We start from the raw sequence: 15159 nt of genomic DNA on the forward strand, positions 1-15159 counted from the left end.
GACTATCCATTTTCTCAAAATCTGTCGCCACTGAGAGTTGGGCCGTGTTTGTTTGTCCCAACCATCAATACACCCGAAATTTTCTCTCTCTCCGTCGCTAATTTCGGAAGGGGGGGGGGAAGGATGGTATGGGGTAGTTTCAGAAGGCTTGTTAGTTTCGGAAACGGGGAGGTGGGGGGGGGGGGGGCGGTTCAGGGTCGTTCCGATTTGAAAGTTCCAAGGCTCTCTCGGCGTACGTTACTCCCGTGGCCTTTATGCATCAGCCATTGGATACAGGGAGTTTAAAGGGGTACAGGGGGTTTGGTACGACTGCGAGTTTGAAAAGGGTACCACGGACATTATCGCATGGATAAAAGGGGAGAGGGTGCCACGGTAATTAACAAATGGGAAAAGCGGAGAGCGGGTACCACAGTAATTATCACATGGGCAAAAGGGGGGGGGGGTTACTGCGGTGGTTCGACTACTAGGAAAAGGGTACCACGGAAATTATCCCATGGGCAAAAGGGGCTGAGGAGGCGTACTGTGGTGGAGTGCCTCAAAATACACAACTAGCTGAGGGCCCGCCTGTAAGGCGGGCTTCTCGGCTAGTCTATATTATAAGGAGCGCTTGGTACGTTGGTCGTACGTCCCAGCTTTCTGGAATGTTTGCTTAGTCTGCCAAAGGCGGGGCGGCGAAAAGAAAGCCAGCGCGAAACGGAGAGAGAAGCTGCTGCATTTCGCTTCGTTAGTGGTTCAACTATAGCTCTTTTTGTGTTTTTGCTTAGGCAGTAAGGGTACCAAAGGCGGGGAGCGAACGGGAGAAGACAAAGGCGGCACGGGACAGAGAGAAACCGGGACTGCCTTTCGCTTTGTCACTGGTAAGGTTCGACTTGCCTGTAGGCACAGATAGTAATTATAGTCGACCTTGAACCACCGACGTTCGGGCTTTGGACTAGTCACGAAGGAAATCGGGACTGTTAATCCGGCCGAGTGGTAAAATCTGCGCAATTGGGAAGTGGGTCCTCTTTTTTCACGCTATTCTGTGGTCGAGAATACCTATTACCTCGGTTTCTCGGAGTCGTTTTACTCAGTCAGGACATGGATTCTATATTTTAAAATATAGAATCCTTGGACAGGGCAGCAGTAGGTAACATTGTCAAAGCTGGGACGAGGAATGTGGTAAGCTTTTCGACACTCCCGGCTTTTCCGCCGTTCCGCGAGGCGAGGCGGTCTCTTCAAATTTTAAGGGACGAGCGTCAGAGTCTTTGTTTCTGTTCGTCATGAGCGGGAGAAAATCTGCCTTTGGGTACAGTATGTTTGCGACGAGGGAGAAAGGCGAGGTTTTTGTTATTTTTGCGGGGGAAAAGGGTACCCCGGTAATTCTGGCATGGGGGAAATGGGACAGGGAGGTCTTACTGGGGTGGAGTGCCTCGAAACAAACAAGAAGCTGAGGGCTTCTCGGCTAGTGTTAAATAAATATGACTTATATGATATCAAACGAAAGCTTCTAACCTTTAAACATTGATGATAAAATAAATACTTTTGGGGGTATGACTATTATCAGAAGTATATAACATGCTCTTGCGAGAGTATTCGTCTTCCTACACTGGATATGTTTTGGGCTCGAATCATATACTTTCACGTGCTACAGCTGATTTTTCAAAACACGTTTCGGGAGCAAAAATATGCTCGGAGAAATAAAAAATAAAGTCAGTTTTAAAACCATTGAAACAATAAAAAACCATTGAAACAATAAAATGTGGTTTACAAATAAATGCTTGTCATTTTCACATTTTAGACATAGTTGATTTCAGCTGTGATGCGATTTTAACAATAATTCATTCCCATCGTCAGTTTGCCCAGTTTCCTCGTTAAGTGATTCGCTTGAAGGTAAAATCATGTTCGACCAATAATTTATATCTTTTGGTCGAAGGAAGTACTTGACCCACCTGAGCCAACGTTCCTTGAGCCCTCACTGGCGACAGTCGCGTGGTTTCGTAACCTTAATTACCTCAGAGCTCTGAGAAATAGCTTGGTATGAGAGAACAGAAATCCTTGCTTTTGAAAATATTTAAATTTAGTGTTAGACAATTGAAAAAGTATTTTTTTCAAAATAGCTTTGTAGTTAGTTGGCTTATCATTCTACAGAGCAATTCAAAAATATTAATCATGTATATAAAAATGAACACTTATATTATACCTTAAAGTAATAAATTTTGTTAGATCAAGATTAAAACTGAAAACGAACGCAAACAAACTTTAGGTTTTACGTCAAAAGCTCTTTTTAAAATATGTTCATGTTTAATTGAAATTTCACTTAAGTTAACAAAGTGTATTTGTGAAGATTGGTTAACATACTTAAAACTAAAGCTGTTCATTAGTCATTAAGAAAATACAATTAATTCAAACATTTGCAAAACAGCAGAGGTATAGATACGTTACATTGTTAACATTTTTTACAATTAATAATTGTGTGTGCAGACGGACTTAAACGTCTATTATTATTGAAATTTATGTTCTGTAATATTGAAACCAACTAAATCGTTAATGACAAACAACTTCGATTTTATTCAGAATTCCAGTTATTTCTCGACAAACGTCTTTAAGTTTAGTTTTCATAAACAGAACCTCCGAATGGAATTTGTCCATTTCCTCTTTGAATTCCGCCTGTTTCCGTTCGCTTTCGTCCATTGTTCGCGTCAATTGTTCCAAGGCATCTTCGTATTTTGAATCTTTCGGCTTCAATCGTTTCAAAACTCGAGCGTTGCCCATTTTTCGATTCAAGTGTTTAAGAGTGTCTCTTTCTAGAGCCAAATCAGATTCAACTATTTCGAAGTACACCATCTTATCGTTGAATTCCAAACCCAAGGCTGACAGACCGGCCACTTTGGTGTTCAGCTCTTCAACGTCGGTGGTGTCCAAGATTCGACTTTTGAAATTTGGTTTCAGCGAACCAAATGTGGACAACGGGTACTTTACTGTGGCGTCGCCGATCGAATCTTAATCAGAATAATCGTGTTTACCATCAGACGAATCAAGTCCTTTTTCTGTACGTTGTTTACTGGTGGCACCTTTTGCAACTGGTGTTGAATTGGCTGCTTCGGGAGGTATCAACAGAGCTTTTATGTTAACAAGCATTTTTATTTTCTCTTGAGCGTCGACCTCGATTTCTGAGCACTTTCTGTTCAGAATGTCTATCGCTTTATTGCTTTTTTTATGAAGGCCATACGTGCTAGCTCCATTTTCCAGTAGACACTGTACAATCTGTTGATGACCACCTTCACAGGCCAAATGCAAGGGTGTCTCTCCTCTGTTTGTAGCAAGATTGGCATTAGCACTGTATCGAATTAGCTGATATACTATGTCTTCATAATCATTTATGATGGACATGTGCAAAGGTGTGTACCCGCATTTGTTTTTTACATTTGGGTTGACCTCGTTTAAGAGAAAGAGGCGCACCAGACCATCGTGGTTTTTTCGCGTCGCCACGTGGAGCAAGGTTTCACCATTGACCTTAATGTTTCCGTTGCCTTCTTTATTCAACAGAAGCCTAACAATGTTCTTGTGACCTTTCATCGTAGCGAGATACAGCGGGTTCCTCTCGTTATTGTTGTGCTTGTAGTTGATCTTGGCGCCTTTCTGCAGTAAGAGTTTCACAATTTGCGCGTGTCCTTTTTCCGTAGCTGCGATCACCGGGCAGTAGAGACCATCCCGACTTGTTTCGTGTAGCGCCTTTTGCTCAAGAAGCGCCACGCATTCGTTATAGTTCCCTTGGCGCGCTGCGTGGTAGAGGCGAAGCCAGAGCGGGAATTCCTTTTCGATCACGTTAACTATTTTAGAGCGTTTCCATTCCTTAGCTCTGTCCACGGGTATTTTCTTTTCATCATCTTTGACTTCAAGACTAGCTCCGGAACACGTTTACGTGATTCTTATTGATCGCGCAGATTAAAGGAGACCAAAAATCGTTGTCCAGCGTATTTACTTCGGCTCCGTTTTCCAGGAGGGCCTTGCAAACGTCGTAATGACCTTTTGAAGCTGCCCAGTGCAAGGGAACCCGTTTATATTGATCTGTCTCATTGACGTTGAATCCTTTTAGAATTAACTGCAGCACCGCATCCAGATCTTCTTGATCATTTTCAGTTGCCTCTATCAAGCCCATCACAAGTGGTTTTCTATAGAAAACAAATAACACTTAATTGCGATGCATAATTATATGTCAGTAATTAGTTTAGTTCCCCTTATTGTGTGGGTTCCATATTATACATCACTTAGTAATTTGTAACTAGAAGTCAGAAAAGAGTTGGACCATGAAAATACAAATCCAAAAACAAATGTCTAATACCAAAATAATTTTTTATTAATTTTTAAATTAATCCTACTTCTATATTATTTTACCTCTAAAAAATCTAGGCTAATACCCGAGGCACCACCTTAGGCCTTATTCATCTAGCGACTTATAATGCCCTTAATTAGGTGGGCGAGTTACATTATTATAGGAGGGTGGTAGCAAGCCCTTCAAGCCACGCGAGCCAACAGCGCCCTACACTTACTATTACCGTTAACCTAAGCAAAGACAAAATTGCTATTTAAAATTATGATCTAATAGGTGACATTCGAGCGCCCCTGCCTTACCTTAGGGCTCTTAAAGGCGTAGAAGATATAATTTATTTTCTCGTGCGCGAATTTTGAACATCCGCAAAACCGAAAAAAATGTGAACATCCGCGACGAAACTAGCCAGCACTTAAATTCCGACGGTAACTGAAATTCCGACGGTAACTGAAATTCCGACGGTAACTTAAATTTTAACTTAAATTAAATACCAACTTAAATTATATTCCAACATAAATCAAATTCCAACATTAAATCAAATTCCAACATTAAATCAAATTCAAAATTAAATTAAACTCTTACTTAAATTAAATTAAACTCTTACTTAAATTAAATTCAAAATTAAATCAAATTCAAAATTAAATTAAACTCTTACTTAAATTAAATTAAACTCTTACTTAAATTAAATTAAACTCTTACTTAAATTAAATTAAACTCTTACTTAAATTAAATTAAACTCAAAATTAAATTAAACTCAAAATTAAATTAAACTCAAAATTAAATTAAACTCTTACTTAAATTAAATTAAATTCAAAATTAAATTAAACTCTTACTTAAATTAAATTAAATTCAAAATTAAATTAAACTCTTACTTAAATTAAAATAAATTCAAAATTAAATTAAATTCAAAATTAAATTAAATTCAAAATTAAATTAAATTCAAAATTAAATTAAATTCAAAATTAAATTAAATTCAAAATTAAATTAAATTAAATCAAATTCAAAATTAAATTAAATCAAATTCAAAATTAAATCAAATTCAAAATTAAATCAAATTCAAAATTAAATCAAATTCAAAATTAAATCAAATTCAAAATTAAATTAAATTCAAAATTAAATTAAATTCAAAATTAAATTAAATTCAAAATTAAATTAAATTCAAAATTAAATTAAATTAAATTCAAACTTAAATTAAACTCTTACTTAAATTAAATTAAATTCAAAATTAAATTAAACTCTTACTTAAATTAAATTCAGACAATTTTTAATTTTTAGTTAATTTAACCGTATTATTATTTTTAGTTAAAATATTAATTATTTAAACAATTCAAAACCGCAACCAAATCAATAAAAATTAAAAAAGGCGACGTTTTCGATAAAGTTTTTCATATGGACCAATTAATTCAACCAAATACCGCTAAATGAAAGCCTAGTATTTGACAGGTGGTAAATAACATGATATAAATTGGGAAAAGTGGTAAATAATTATAGATAGCATAGCCTAACATTATGTAATAGCATAAATACCAAGGGGCAGTTCACTACTCTTTTGAGCGCAGAATGAATTGGATTAAATCCGATTAATGGTATTAAATCGAGTTAATCATGATTACATTTTAAATCCGATTTAATCACGATTCAAATTTGTAATCCTATTTTTATCAAGATAACTTAACTAGTCATATAAGGAGATAATTTAAAAATTAAAAATTACGAAACAATTAGAACGGTTTCGATGATGTTTAACAGTTTATAGCCTCGTGAACTAAGGCTTCACATTTCATTGACAACCACAGTAGTGTATCGGATTCGGATACAGATTGTTGTTTATCATAAAATACTAGAATCTAAGAATTACAAATACTTTCACAGAGTTTATATGAGTTTTTCAATAATAATTGATTTAATTAAGTTTCAAAGTCACCAGGCCTAACCCGAACTCCGTGTAAAATGTTTGGGAAAATCTTGCCGAAAAATGCAAAAAGTACTGCCAACATTTTGTTTCGTTTTTGCGAAATTGGTGGTGGGTGACACGGAAAAAACAGTTAGAGCACGTAGTAATATTTTATGGAAAGGCCTATTCATGCTATCGCTTAATAACATAAACAACATTATTTACCCGCCAAAAACCCTTATAATATCTATTTCACCCGTAGTTGTCAAAACGTACGAAGCTAAGCAACCCAATATCAGTATGACTTGTATAATTAGACGTAATGAGAGCGTAGGCTTGAGCATGTTGAAACTTAGGGTGAAAGATAATACAGTCACAAAAACTCGCTAAAACGCTTCGGCCCCGCCGCCCCCATGGGATCGGCGCCACTGGAACGGAGTCGTCGAAGAATGATCGGCTCGTCACGTAAGCATCATTCGATATTCGGCACAGCCGCGAAATCTCGGAATAAATAAACATTGATTACGCTAAGCGCTCTAAATTATCAGGATGTAATTAAAAAAACACGCCACAGTTCAGCGCGTAATCTCAATGTTCGTACTACAGCGAACATGCCTACTACATTTTACCATGAATAAATCTATCACCCCACCTCAGAGGCTAATGTGAAGAATAGCCCCCCCCCCTATTATATTTCGATTTTTATTCGATTTATTGGTAGCATTTTTTACGCTGAATTTAATGGTGTATTAATTATTATCCGCAAACATATAAATTAAAAGTTATCGGGAATGGGATTTTTCAATTTTCACTGGTATTATCAGGAGATTTCACTGGCTGTTCTACCCCGAGATACAGTAGGACACATGGAAACAAACTTTCATTTTGGTCTATACTAATTGAATATCAATAAATGATTTGGGCCAATGTGAAGAATTGAACATCAATTAACTATTTTACTTTTCCGCGTATTTGGACAATACTTGATGCGTTGAACATCAATTAATTATTTGGGCCAATGTGAAGCATTGAACACCAATTAACTATTTTAGTTTTCCGCGTATTTGGACCATACTTGATGCGTTATGGCTAGGTAATGTCCTCTAGGTCGCGTTATAGGCGGCCCATCGTGATAGCAAGAATGGGGTTGGGGTGGCGCCAATAGTCTGTTTTCAATTGCACAAGTTGAAATTCAGTCGATAAGAACTTTTCTTACCCTCGCAAATGCTTTGAAATTGTAGATTTTTCACACGTGTTAACGAAGTCCTTTGGGCTATTTTTAACAATAGGTACTTTGGTTTTTTTTTGGTTTTGTTTATTGTTTTCGGGTTTATGATACTTGATGCGTAAGGCTTGGTGCTGTCCTCTAGGTTGCGTTATAGTTGGCCCATAGCTTTTTTTAGTATGGGGTTGGGGAGGCGCTGCGCGCCCCCAGCGCTCGAGCGAAGTGAGTGCGCGGCGCCGTTAGGCGCCAATACTTAGAGTACATTCGACGTTGTATAAGTCAACACATCGCAGAAGTCATAGTATGGTTAAAAAAAACCTAAAATGCGTTGAAATACGAGAAAAATTCCCAACCCTTAAAAGTTAGTACTGTTCTGCATTTCAGCCTTTTCCTTTTTCGTCATCAGTCCTACGGTCTCCAAAACGTATTAAAATCTAGACATTTAAAGAATCGTCCTCATCATCAGTCCTACGTCATCAAATAAACAAACAAATCTCGAAATATGTCTTATTTCCCGTTGTAAAAATTGCTGGCAAGTAACAATTTTACATTGATCATATCTTTTTAAACAATAAATTGCGATTAAAACTTTTTGCATTGGTAAAAAATCCCGTTCTTTGAGGTACATATCATTAACATATTCAGTTCCCTCCCAAATCCCTTATTTGTAAGAGTTAAGTATAGACTACACTACCACTACAAATTTCATTTTCAGTATTACTCCTTAGTACACACCAAACATAAAGTTTGATTTCACGTGTCCTGCTCTATCTCGGGATAAAAAGTATAGAACTCACATTAAACTATTGTCGAAAATGCATTAAAATTGACGGTTTTCAAAACGCGTTAACTTAACTAATTATCATTTGCGGTTCCTAAAAAAATACCTTCGTACTCCTTACACACTGGGCTTTCATCTAAGAAAATAAAAAACCAATAAAAGGAGGGGGGGCTGTTCTTCACTTTTGCCACCTCAGAAAGGCGTTAAATTAATAAGCAGAAAATACTCACCAAACAAAAAGAAGACCCGTTAAACCCTAAATGGTTCTTAAGATAACAGCAGTCGAAGAGAACTGAAATCAGCAAAACTCTTAAGCTTGTTTTGGAAGAAGCGTCGACAAAATGTGAACTAGTAAGTAACAGCCCCGTTTGGTCACTGCGATGAAATTCCTTTTCCGAGAGAGAACGAGAGAATTTAGAGAAAATGGTTTTTCTTAACTTGCCCCCACAGCCCCTCCCCCTAGCCGAGGCAGGGAGGGGGGGGGGCTGTGGGGGGAGGATTCTCAACGGGCCGGAGTCTGCGAAAGTGACCCAGAGATAAATGTTTTTTTTGGGGGCGAGTGTTTTGTACAGTACGCCTTTTGACGGCTACTAGCAGCAGAAAGTGGTTTCTTTCCCGTCATCCTTTTGGGGGGACGTGGCCCTCTACGTCGGCAAAAATACACTATTGAATACTATTAGTCAGCGCTGCCAGTTAGGACATTTTGCCGCCCAATGGGGCTCCTTTTGATAATAACAATTATATCGTTGTCAATGGTGCGTATTTGGCGTCCAAAAATGTTTTATTCTTGGTTTCTTGCCAAGCTATTTGGCGTGTGTCCGAATATGGTTGTATGACACTGGATATGTAGCTAATAATTGAGATATTCAAAGTCAAAGTGATAACGTTTAACACGGTAATGCCTATTTACGCTATTTCTTTTGTGAGCCGCCCTGTTACCACACATTAAAACAAAGATTTTGTACGTCTTTCTTTTTTTTGCGTTTTTTAAAGTGTAGGTCAGCAGCGTATCTGGAAAAGCGAGCGGACAAAAATTTCTCATGGATTTCTCCAAACCCGTGAAGGCGAGAAGTGTAATGGATGTTTCAACAGAGAGGAGATAAAGGCATCTTGGTCGTAACAAGATTTTGGGCACAGCATCCACGCGCCGCGAATCAAATTGTTTTAGTAACTTGAAAATTAATGTGGGCACATATTAGCCACGTTGTTTCGACGCGGAACTAAAGTTCAACCTAAGCCTCCAATTTCTCCTTGCCTGTGGCATTCTGGATGTAGAAAGTAACGGATATTGCATGTGTAGCGTCTGTAAAGCATTGACAGTAAATCGTGATCTCGGATATTGTCGTCTGCTATTCACGGCGGAAAAGTGAGACGCATATTGGCGAAACGAACTTCCTGTTTTTGAAATGGTCGTCGGCATCGTTTTCAACGGTCGTTTTTTAAAAAAAAAATATTCGTGTAAGAAATTGATATATTAAACAGAATTTAAGTAATAAAGACGTCGAAAATCCACTAGTTATCATGGGAAGAAACAAGAACAACTTGTGAGCATGCGCGAAATACTCGGCGCGTAATTACCTCCCCAAAAAGGATGTGACCTAGCGCCTCAATTTCGTTCTAATGACAAACATCGTTAAGAGATGGCGCAAGCGAACATCGCGAATTCTGTTGATACGTTTTTCTCGGAGTGCAATATCCATTACTTTCCACATCAATGACACAGTGTTGTTTCGAGTGATTTCAAAACGTTCTTCTTTTAATCGCAGAACGTATTTTCGAAAAATATGTTTTGGGTGAAAATGTACTTTTCGATTTTGCGCTTAGTGCGCCATCTATGTAAAATAATTTCTTCCTTTTTTGAAGATTGAATCCCGCTTTGTTACTGTTGTCAACATAAACAATAACCTCGAAAACCTCGTGAATATCGCTTTCAATAGAGAGCCATACGAGAGGATTCCGAGGTAAAATTAGAACTCATAAAAGTTCAAACGTACTAAATATATGCCAAAAAAACATATTTTCGTATCATAAATGTTTTAAGCGTGCCAAATACCGTTAATGAAATCCAAAACGTATTTTCGTAAAATCATTTTTAAAACCTATTAAAAAAGTATAATTGTAACGCACTGCCGTGGCATTCGGGAAAGCTGGCACCCGGGTTTTGGATTATAAATCTCGAGGGGCAGTTCACTCCCATGATTAATTTTGCGCTCTTGGCCGATTAAATCCGATTAAATCACGATTAAATCTAGATTGTGATGGAGTTGATTAAATCTCGATTAAGCTGATTAAATTACGTTTTTAGAATAAAAGTTCTCTGAAAAATTAATATCATTTCATATTAATCATAGTTTCGTCTAAAATAAAATATAGTTTATTACATTTCTTAACATTAAAAAAAAATTTAAAACCTGATCAGGATTAACTAGATTTAATCATGATTAAGTCTATTAAATCGTGATTAAAAAGATTAGATCATGATTAAGTCTATTAAATCGTGATTAAAAAGATTAGATCATGATTTGGTTGATTAAATCATGATTAAAAAGTTTAATCGTGATTAAATCGGATTAAAAATTTAATCGTGATTAACTCGATTTAATACATTTAATCGGATTTAAGCCGATTAAATCTGCGCTCCAAAAAGGAGTGAACTGCCCCTCGATAAATCTGACCAAGCCCGTATTTTAATATTTCGTCTATACTGGACCATTAATATGAATTTAAGGGCCGGGCTGCGTCTGTAGGTAACGAAAAGGCTGTCGTCCTTCTGGCGCCTTAAGTAGTGATAAAGGCGACCTTCAGCCTGACCCAGGGTGGCCAGTCCCGTCGTGCTAGCACGCAATTACTGAAACTGCCGTCTCCTATTTCTGATTAGTGCGGTCTCTACCTAACTAATCTCGACAACATTACAAAATCTTGGATGCGCAAAACAACTCTATATGGTCCTTGCCGTTTCTGCTTAAGACTGTGCAAGAAAAAAGAGCTGGTTTTGGGAAGGGCTTCCCCGCAGTGACAGTCAGCGTCGACGCCAAACCATTTGGTTAGGCTCCACCCATAGACAGTATATGTCCCTAGGGATATACATGTATACTGTCTATGCTCCAACGCGCAATAAAAGCCAAGATAAATACTCCATCACCAAATATATTAAACTTGTGGGAGTTAAGACGGAGCCTTATCCTGTACAAACTGCACTCCTACAAGTTCGGGGAATATTTTCATCTCTATTACTTAATATCGCATCTTACGATTTACACGTCAGGACTTTAGTCAATTGTTTTTGCAAAATCTCTGAATGTTCCATCGGCTGCAAGCAAAATCGACGTTACATTTTTTCTGTCATTTAGAGAAATATTGATTTAAAATTTTTAAATTTAAATTCTTAAGGTACGCGCATTTTAGAACGTGCATATCACGGAAAACCTGATAAATAGAAGACTGCGCTTGTCGCTATAGATAACAGAAATCATATTTGTATTTAAATAACCTTTTGATGTGAAACAAGCGTAATTCAAGTTGCGTGGATTTGCTTTCAGCCGACGGTTTGCACTCGGACGGAGCACATGGAATTTCAAAGGTTCCCTGTATATCTCGGCAAACATTCAGCCGAAGGTTTGTACTCGGAACTAACTGATAACCCGCTTGTTCCGATAAAACACTTTAACAACATTCCCCGAAACGTTTGAGATAGAATGTTTGTTTTGTGATAAAATGTCGCAGCGAAATAAACTGCTGTTGGCATCGCTGTAGAGGTATGTGGAATCTTTGGTGACCACTTGAAATAAATTTATCAAAATAAAATACAAAAAATTATTTATTTCCAAGTTCCACTTGCGCGATGGAAAGACGAATGTTTAAGCACTTTTCATTCCGAAGTTTCTGAATTATAAAAGCTCTCAGCATTATTATTACTGACAAATACACCTGTCAAGCCTTTGTATTTTAATACAATGAAACCAGCGTTGATTTACAGAACTAATAAGGCCGTATTGACTTGTTGTAACAGTGGACTTCCGTTAAGTTGACCCCCTCCTAACGCTTTTTTACAAAAATTAATTAGTTGATTAAAATGCACCCATTATGCACCATCAATGCCCCTTTACGCACCCATTCGTTTCGGAAGGAAATAACGATTACAAAGTGGAGGTCAGATTTATCCGTGCCCCACTTCCACTTTTCATAAAACCTTGTTAACTACACAAACGCACCCATTGCGCACCATTATGCACCACAGTCGAACGATTACGCACCATTATCTCTAAAGAATTTACTTAAATACTAAATAGGGGGGAGCAGATTAACCCCAGTCAATCATTTCACTCTTCGCCACGAAAATGGTGCCATTCAAACGCACCCATTGCGCACCATTATGCACCACAGTCGAAAGATTACGCACCATTATCTCTAGAGAATTTACTTAAATACTAAATACTGGGGAGCATATTAACCCCAGTCAATCATTTCACTCTTCGCCACGAAAATGGTGCCATTCAAACGCACCCATTGCGCACCATTAAGCACCGCAGTCGAAAGATAACGCATCATTATCTCTAGATAATTTACTTAAATACTAAATACTGGGGAGCAGATTAACCCCAGTCAATCATTTCACTCTTCGCCACGAAAATGGTGCCATTCAAACGCACCCATTGCGCACCATTAAGCACCACAGTCGAAAGATTACGCACCATTATCTCTAAAGAATTTACTTAAATACTAAATAGGGGGGAGCAGATTAACCCCAGTCAATCATTTCACTCTTCGCCACGAAAATGGTGCCATTCAAACGCACCCATTGCGCACCATTATGCACCACAGTCGAAAGATTACGCACCATTATCTCTAGAGAATTTACTTAAATACTAAATACTGAGGAGCAGATTAACCCCAGTCAATCATTTCACTCTTCGCCACGAAAATGGTGCCATTCAAACGCACCCATTGGGCACCATTAAGCACCACAGTCGAAAGATTACGCGCCATTATCTCTAGAGAATGTACTTAAATACTAAATACTGGGGAGCAGATTAACCCCAGTCAATCATTTCACTCCTCGCCACGAAAATGGTGCCATTCAAACGCACCCATTGCGCACCATTATGCACCACAGTCGAAAGATTACGCACCATTATCTCTAGAGAATTTACTTAAATACTAAATACTGGGGAGCAGATTAACCCCAGTCAATCATTTCACTCTTCGCCACGAAAATGGTGCCATTCAAACGCACCCATTGCGCACCATTAAGCACCACAGTCGAAAGATTACGCACCATTATCTCTAAAGAATTTACTTAAATACTAAATAGGGGGGAGCAGATTAACCCCAGTCAATCATTTCACTCTTCGCCACGAAAATGGTGCCATTCAAACGCACCCATTGCGCACCATTATGCACCACAGTCGAAAGATTACGCACCATTATCTCTAGAGAATTTACTTAAATACTAAATACTGAGGAGCAGATTAACCCCAGTCAATCATTTCACTCTTCGCCACGAAAATGGTGCCATTCAAACGCACCCATTGCGCACCATTAAGCACCACAGTCGAAAGATTACGCACCATTATCTCTAGAGAATGTACTTAAATACTAAATACTGGGGAGCAGATTAACCCCAGTCAATCATTTCACTCTTCGCCACGAAAATGGTGCCATTCAAACGCACCCATTGCGCACCATTATGCACCACAGTCGAAAGATTACGCACCATTATCTCTAGAAAATTTACTTAAATACTAAATACTGAGGAGCAGATTAACCCCAGTCAATCATTTCACTCTTCGCCACGAAAATGGTGCCATTCAAACGCACCCATTGCGCACCATTAAGCACCACAGTCGAAAGATTACGCACCATTATCTCTAGAGAATGTACTTAAATACTAAATACTGGGGAGCAGATTAACCCCAGTCAATCATTTCACTCTTCGCCACGAAAATGGTGCCATTCAAACGCACCCATTGCGCACCATTATGCACCACAGTCGAAAGATTACGCACCATTATCTCTAGAGAATTTACTTAAATACTAAATACTGGGGAGCAGATTAACCCCAGTCAATCATTTCACTCTTCGCCACGAAAATGGTGCCATTCAAACGCACCCATTGCGCACCATTAAGCACCACAGTCGAAAGATTACGCACCATTATCTCTAAAGAATTTACTTAAATACTAAATAGGGGGGAGCAGATTAACCCCAGTCAATCATTTCACTCTTCGCCACGAAAATGGTGCCATTCAAACGCACCCATTTCGCACCATTATGCACCACAGTCGAAAGATTACGCGCCATTATCTCTAGAGAATTTACTTAAATACTAAATACTGGGGAGCAGATTAACCCCAGTCAATCATTTCACTCTTCGCCACGAAAATGGTGCCATTCAAACGCACCCATTGCGCACCATTAAGCACCACAGTCGAAAGATTACGCACCATTATCTCTAGAGAATTTACTTAAATACTAAATACTGGGGAGCAGATTAACCCCAGTCAATCATTTCACTCTTCGCCACGAAAATGGTGCCATTCAAACGCACCCATTGCGCACCATTAAGCACCACAGTCGAAAGATTATGCGACATTATCTCTAGAGAATTTACTTAAATACTAAATACTGGGGAGCAGATTAACCCCAGTCAATCATTTCACTCTTCGCCACGAAAATGGTGCCATTCAAACGCACCCATTGCGCACCATTAAGCACCACAGTCGAAAGATTACGCACCATTATCTCTAGAGAATTTACTTAAATATTAAATACTGGGGAGCAGATTAACCCTAGTCAATCATTTCACTCTTCGCCACGAAAATGGTGCCATTCAAACGCACCCATTGCGCACCATTAAGCACCACAGTCGAAAGATTACGCACCATTATCTCTAGAGAATTTACTTAAATACTAAATACTGGGGAGCAGATTAACCCCAGTCAATCATTTCA

The 15159-nt window shown here is 38.3% G+C and overlaps 1 protein-coding gene across 1 annotated transcript in view; it reads left to right on the plus strand.

Moving 5' to 3' along the window:
• Positions 1 to 15159, plus strand: part of LOC149960401 (uncharacterized) — a 56970-nt gene that overhangs the window by 20325 nt on the left and 21486 nt on the right. The window lies entirely within an intron of this gene.

The sequence above is a fragment of the Leiobunum rupestre genome, chromosome 1 (assembly GCF_980474605.1).
Source record: "Leiobunum rupestre chromosome 1, qqLeiRupe1.1.hap1, whole genome shotgun sequence".
NCBI classification, from domain to species: domain Eukaryota; kingdom Metazoa; phylum Arthropoda; class Arachnida; order Opiliones; family Sclerosomatidae; genus Leiobunum; species Leiobunum rupestre.